Source organism: Daktulosphaira vitifoliae, unplaced genomic scaffold (assembly GCF_025091365.1).
Source record: "Daktulosphaira vitifoliae isolate Bord-2020 unplaced genomic scaffold, ASM2509136v1 Scaffold_1, whole genome shotgun sequence".
Taxonomy (NCBI): Eukaryota; Metazoa; Arthropoda; class Insecta; order Hemiptera; family Phylloxeridae; genus Daktulosphaira; species Daktulosphaira vitifoliae.
The window spans coordinates 7,379,494-7,387,538 of record NW_026099572.1 but is presented as its reverse complement, the minus strand read 5'-3'; the positions used below and the strand labels follow the sequence as shown (position 1 = coordinate 7,387,538).

The following is an 8,045-nucleotide window of genomic DNA, read 5'->3' as shown; positions in this document are numbered from 1 at the left end:
TGCTATTCTCCAAAATTACTCCTTCGTTGACTAGAATGAATCATTAAATAGAAAATTTTATGAGAATTAAAACAATGTTATTTTTAAGATTAATATGCAGTCAGGAAATTTAATAATTACTATTTAGAGTATATTTATCAAAAAAACTCATTATTTTTTTGCATTTTTATCGTAATAGAACACTAAAATAGAAATCATAATATCATTTCTAAGTAATTTTTGGTATTTAAAAACATTCTACAATTGAAATATCCAGAAATGAAATAATTTTAATGATTTACTTTAACTAAAAAAAAAAAGATTATTATTTTGAATCCCTCTTGTGGGCAGGTAAAGGGTTAGATTTATAAAAAAAAACAAATGATAGAAAAGACATGCATCTAAATAAAAAAAAAATATACTTATTTGGTCATTTTTAATAAAGTTATAACAGTTAACAAAGTTATAAGTTTTATACACTGGACTACAAGGAACTTCCATCAGAAACAAAAATATACTATTCTAAATCAACTTTTCGCGATGTTTTAAAATGTGCAATTAGACTTTTTCTATAACTTCTAAGTTTTAATATTATTAAAAAATAGTTTTTACATATAAAAAAAAATAATTAAGAACAAAAAAAATTGTTAAAAAAAAAATTGTTTAAAATTAATACTTTTTTTTTTTTTTGATTATTAATATGTTAAAAATAAGGAAAATGACATATTTAACCTATTTTTTTAATCGTTTAAAGTTGTTTGTTGTAAATGTGTATAATATTAAAAAATTATTTAGTTTACCATAACTTTTAACTCGATTGGCAAGTTTGACATTGACATCATTAAACAGAAAATTTTATGAGAGTTAAAAAAATGTTATCGTTAAAATGAATATGCAGTCAGAAAGTTTTATAATTACTATTTATTGTAAATTTATATGAAAAGCACAATACTTTTTTGCATTTTTATCGTAATAGATAACTTAAATAGAAGTAATAGTAATAATTTCCTAGTAACTTTTTTTGTTTGTAGAAAAGATTCTACAATTGAAATATTGAGAACTTAATTAATTTTAATGATTTATTTTAACTAAATGAACCAATCAAAACAAAGTTTTAAAAAAGGNCTAAATGTACCAATCAAAACAAAGTTGTTAAAAAGATTTACTCAATTGAGTTTATTATAAAATTTGATTATATTTGTAAAAATCAATTGTTAATTCAGGAGAAAAAACAATCATTTTTTTTAGAAATGATTTATATAGCAACATGTTACAAAAGATATTGAATATTATAGTCTAATAGTAGCACACACAAACAGAGTAATAAAATTATTAAATTACAAAGTANCACACAAATAGAGTAAAAAAATTATTAAATTACAAAGTAAAATGATTTAATTTTGTAGTTGAAACCTATCATATCAAACTTCATTCGTTAATAAATATTTGAAAACATTAGAAATTAATGATTTTAATTGTCTTTATGGAGAACATGGAATAACTAACTGTTTAATTGATAAATTGAAATTTTTTTTCAAATTTTGAGTGTAATATCTTCAACTAGATACGAATAGTAATCATTTGACGTATCGTTGAAATAAGTAGGTCAAGTTAGAGCAGAGAAATAAATGATAGTTACAAAAATATATCTTCTCAGCTTTGCATCGAAGCTAAAACTTAAAATATAGTAAAATAATTTTAATACGAATAAGAAATTTCTTCTTACAAGGAGCGACTAAAATTATGGGATCCTTGATCTTTATTGAAGTTATTGAATCTAAATGAGATAAAAATCAAACGAGTTAAAAATTTATACCAACTTAAAAAGAATTAAGAAAAAATGGCACATTTATTTTATGAGGAGCTACTTATTGTAATTACTCGGGCGGAAGCATGCTTAAATAGTCGCCCATTAACGATCCTATTCTCTGATCCAAGTGACTTGTCTCCTCTCACTCCTGGTCATTTTCTCATTAGTAATTCTCTAACTGCTCTACCTGAACCGGATCAAACGAACATATCAAGTAACCGGTTAACACGTTGGAGGCGTGTTTCTCAATATTCTCAACATTTATAGAAGCGCTGGAGTCGGGAGTATTTAGCGCAGTTGTAGGAGAGAACTAAATGGGTTGGTGAGAAAGTACCTAATATTAAATTATATTTTATATTTGTATATCGTTTTGAAGACAATTATTCAAGGACGGTGGTATGTTGCGGCGTACGTTATTGTATGGGTATTATTTTTTTTTTGTTTATTATTATTATTGTGATAAGCTGACGATCGGTTTTACTCAGCGGAGAAAAACCAGTCTCCTAATAAATGCCTCACTATGCACATAAGTAGTATCTAAATAGCGGGTTCTGGGGATCAAAGGATGCCGCCATGGTAATTAGTGTCATACGTCATCAAAAAGTAATAAATTAAGAGTGTTAATGGGTAATTAAATGGTTAATTAAGGTCAATCGTAATTGTTAAAGTCGTAAATCAAGTGTGTTATTGTTAAAATTGCGATAATAATGTGGGTTGGCGGAGGGTAGGTGGTCAGCTGACTCGGCGTTACGTCGTTGTCGGTGTGACGTATGCAGCAACGCGTGCCCCTCAATCAGGAGCATCACAGGTGTTACGTAATATAATCGCCCTTAAGGTCATCACGTCACATACAATAATGTTAAAGACTCTGCCCCTGCCTACACCCTCCCACCTAGGAGTTGTACGTCAAACGGTCGCGCGTTATATTGTGTCATCGCAACAGCCGCCGCCGCCGTCATCGTCGTCGTCGTCGTCATCGACGGGGTATAAGCCGTAGTCGTGTAACCGCCCTGATGACGGTGTCGGTCGGAGGTGTGAATTGCAACGTTTGTATCTTTAGCGCGATAAAAATACGATGTACGCATGTCGAGGTGGTGATTAGCTTATTCCTAAGGTGCACGATGTATCGAATATGATAAATCAAAATTAACCGTACAGTATCGCCAATTATTTTCATTTTAGATAAAAATTGTACGTAAAATGTTGATTTTGGGTAATTTGTTAAAAAAAACTGAATATATTTATTATTTAGTTATTTGTTTGTAATCTAAACTTTGGATTATGATGCGGTGGGTGGTCATATAGTATATATGAGATGTAAGTTTTTTTTTGATGAAAAAAAAAATGCATTTTACAGGTACGCTACACGGTAACGGTGAAAAGTACGAATTTTAAACGTCGAATCCGATATTTTGATATGCGACATGCACATATTTAGATAAAAACTACGTAAGAATGTTTATTTTACCTAATTTGTAAAAAAACAATCATTTGTTCAAAACGGGCATGGTACCAGATGGCTTTATAGATGATTATATATATTTTTATACTATCGTATTTGAGATATATACAGCAGATGGCTTACACTTGATGGCGACGATGCTGTCATTTTTATCGAATGTTAATCGTTAACATATGAGTTAATGAACTGCGTTTGACCATTATTCGTATAGTGAACAATAAATCAGTATTTTTTTTGTCAACAATATATGTATAATAATAATGACTGTTCCAGTTTTCTTATTATGAGGTGTTTAGCAAAAAACATTCTTAAATAAATACATTTTATTAAAAAAATAAAACTGTACTAATAAAAAATTAATAATAAATTTATAGTTTAATTTAATTTAATTAATTTGAAATATTGCATGATAAGTCGGTTGAATTTATATATAATTATGAACTGAATTTATATATAATAAATATTATATATAAATAATACATATTAATATTAAATATACCCAATGTTCTTTTAAATTATTTTTTACTATTGTAAGTTGATACAGGAATTGACAAGTAATTTTTTATATATCTATTATCAAATATAGAATATAATCAAATAATTATTTATATACTTATAGAAATTAATAACTAACTTGTATATATATATATATATATATTAGTAGATTTAATGATTATTTTTTATTGATATAACATTCAAATTAATAGAAAGGGAGCAAACTTTTGATGATATTTTTTTATTCAAAGTGTGTAATTACAATTAATTGATAAACAATAAATAAATTACTATAGAAACTTGCCAAAATTATGGTATGTGATGTCCATGCCGAACTGGTTTAATAATTGTCAGCGGTTTGTTTGTTGTATAGGATGCTACAGTAATAAATAAAAATTTATTAGTTTATAGTAATTATTTTGGAAATTAATATTTAATAAATATTGTACTTACACCATACTCCATTCACCGAAAAACGGATCTCTCGGTATTCACCATTACTATAGTTTGGATCTAAAAAATAAAAAAAGAATAAATGTATTATGTTTGTAACTATTTTTTAATATTTATACTATCAATTTCAACTTTTGTTGAAATTTTTGTGTGATATTCATGGGTTGGGTTAGTATATAGTCTAACATATCTTTCTGTAAAAGTAAATTTGTTTTTTATATTTTCAATTACTATTTATGATATAATTATTTAACATTTTTTTACTTACCAATTTCGGAGTCGCTGTCTGAACTCCAGTAAATATCATCATTCATCATCGTTTAACACAATCTAAAACTATACGATTAAGATCGATACTGATCCAATTTTACATTTTACACTTAGTGTGAAATGTTACATTTTTCAAGTACTTTTTACACAAACATAAGGATAGATGAGGATGATGTGCTGAGAGTGTAATAACCCTCCTCTCTCCATATATCATTATCCCTATCTGTTTACTATAATTTAAATTATGATATAATAAACAATATCGAGTTTACTAATAACAATACAGCATATTGTATATAATTTAATGTGTTAAATTTATTTAATTATCACAACACTGTATATGTTTAAATAAAAATTCCATGGAACTTAACATGCGCGAAAACGAAACATAAATGTAATATATTATCTATTTCAAAAGTAATTAGACGATCAACTGTCATTTTCATCATTAACACAGAAGAACATATCATAAATTAAATTTCATTGCATTTTTTTAATCAATGCAAGTATATAAAGTCTTGGATCGTTTATTCATTCGAAAGAATTATAAGAGTGCAGTAGTTTGTTCTAACAACCAGATTTTGTGCAAAGAAATTTGTTGTAGTTACATTTTTCGTTTGATAAAAAATTAAACTGTAAGTATAAAATGAATTTTTGTAATTATATATACTATTTTTAATGTCATAATATATTTAAAAAAATAAGAATTTTATATTATCAATTTAATTGAACTAAAAAGTTTTTTATCTTTGCAAATTTATTGGAATTCATATTATATAAATTTACATTATAACATTTTATTGTCTTAATTTACAAAGAATATTATAATAAAATGTTAATTATTTCAGATTTTATATCCACTAGCGATTACTTGCTGTTTCAATTGCATTTCGACGAAATTGAAAACTTATACTGTAACAAATACTTGTTGCATCAATTGCATTTTGAGGAATATATAAATAATGTAAGTTCTTTAAATTGTTATTTTAATATTATAAGTTGATTATTAACCAACAGTAAAATTAAATTTTTTTACTAATAATTTATTTGACGTAAAAAGTTATTTTTCTATAAATAAAAATTCGTTTTATCATAATTATTGAATAACGGTAAACAAGTCTAGATATTTTTTTTCTAAATAAAGTTATTATTATTTTATTTTAGTTATGCCGCAAAATCCTTTTGTACCATTCGATTTTCTACCAGAACCTACTATTGAACTTTTAGTCGAAAGTGAATCTCAAAATTATCGGAATATATGCAAATATTNCTCGAAATTATCGGAATATATGCAAATACCCTGATATGTTTAGAATTGATATATTAGAAAAATTTAGGATAATACATAACCTCAAAAGAGGTTATCCTGTTTTAGTTTTTTACAGTGAAATAGACAACATCATTAGTTGTGGAAATTTCCAATGTAACAATATCCTTTTTTATAATCGTGATTATTTTAAAGTTGAAGAATTTATATTAATTCAATATGCTAGGGATGTGCAAGAATTATNTATATTAATTCAACATGCTAGGGATGTGCAAGAATTAGCTAAAACAATATTATGTTCCGAATGTAATATTCGCTGTACATACCTTATGATTGATGTTAACTATTTTGAAAATCTTACCACATATAAAATTAATTTACAACAAATTAAAAATACAAGAGTAAATAATATTGATATAAGATCTTTAGTTCAACATTTTTAGTTATGAAAAAAATAATAAAATATCGAAATATGTTTTGTATGTATTTAAATAGAATTTTTACTTTGTTAAATAAAAAATTTTTTTTAGTAAAATGGATGTTGTAAAAAAACTTAAATCACAAGCTAAAAATGAATATGTCTCTATGTCATCATTACAATTGGATCGTCCATATCCAGTAACACAGCTGAGAGCTGTTGAAACCAAATATGGACACATCATAATTGCACGATTGGAAAATAGTTGCCAGTTATGTCTACCAAAATCTATATTTCTTTCCGATGAAGAAATAGAGCATTTTAATAGCAGTGAAAAAAAATCATGTTTAATATATCATGGAAAACGTGGTAAAGCATATAACTTTTCTTTTATATAATTCAAAAAATAATAAAACGTTCATAATTTTTTTACAAACAATTAACAATAATTTACGAAAAACTTATAATTTATAATTAATTAATTATAGTCTATAATCTGATATTTATGTTATAACTTTATTTTACTAACATAAAATTGTATTGTAATTGATTGAAATAAAATTTTCCTAATAACAAATTATCATTTTGTTGATATTTTCACATTGTAAGTTTAAAACTTTATTAATAATTTATATTTATATTTTTAAATTTAAATTTATAAATAATAAATCGTACATATAAATATATACATATAGATAATCAAAAAATAAATCTATTTAATTTATGTGGAGAGAATAATATCGGTATAATCATTAGTATTAATATATTAGTTATAGGAAAATGAATGAAAAAAACTATTTTTATAATTCTAAAATGATATCTTATACATGTAATTGATTTTATCATTAGCACTATTTTGCTTATAGAAAATTAATTTGTTGAAGGTTTAATTATTATTTAAAGAGAAATTTACTTTTTACGCCAAATAAAAATTATTCATAATATAATATATCAAATGATATAAAAATTGGTATGCAAATCTATATACATTTTTTTCAATATTTTGTTGTATAAATGGTATTATCTGATTTTGTTGATATTTTCACATTGTAAGGTTAAAATTTTGTTACAAATTTAAATATATATATATATATATATAAAAAAAAATCTATTTAATTTATGTGGAGAGAATAATATCGGTATAATCATTAGTATTAATATATTAGTTATAGGAAAATGAATGAAAAAAACTATTTTTATAATTCTAAAATGATATCTTATACATGTAATTGATTTTATCATTAGCACTATTTTGCTTATAGAAAATTAATTTGTTGAAGGTTTAATTATTATTTAAAGAGAAATTTACTTTTTACGCCAAATAAAAATTATTCATAATATAATATATCAAATGATATAAAAATTGGTATGCAAATCTATATACATTTTTTTCAATATTTTGTTGTATAAATGGTATTATCTGATTTTGTTGATATTTTCACATTGTAAGGTTAAAATTTTGTTACAAATTTAAATATATATATATATATATATAAAAAAAAATCTATTTAATTTATGTGGAGAGAATAATATCGGTATAATCATTAGTATTAATATATTAGTTATAGGAAAATGAATGAAAAAAACTATTTTTATAATTCTAAAATGATATCTTATACATGTAATTGATTTTATCATTAGCACTATTTTGCTTATAGAAAATTAATTTGTTGAAGGTTTAATTATTATTTAAAGAGAAATTTACTTTTTACGCCAAATAAAAATTATTCATAATATAATATATCAAATGATATAAAAATTGGTATGCAAATCTATATACATTTTTTTCAATATTTTGTTGTATAAATGGTATTATCTGATTTTGTTGATATTTTCACATTGTAAGGTTAAAATTTTGTTACAAATTTAAATATATATATATATATATATA

The 8,045-nt window shown here is 23.9% G+C and overlaps 1 protein-coding gene and 1 long non-coding RNA gene across 5 annotated transcripts in view; both read left to right on the top strand.

The window, feature by feature from the left end:
* Window positions 1-8,045, top strand: part of LOC126895003 (uncharacterized) — a 50,981-nt gene that overhangs the window by 10,090 nt on the left and 32,846 nt on the right. The gene's annotated exons all lie outside the window — the stretch shown is intronic.
* On the top strand, window positions 4,818-6,604 carry LOC126895014 (uncharacterized). The gene is made up of 3 exons (XR_007701571.1): window positions 4,818-5,104; window positions 5,318-5,433; window positions 6,267-6,604. It is a non-coding gene; the product is annotated as an uncharacterized LOC126895014 (long non-coding RNA).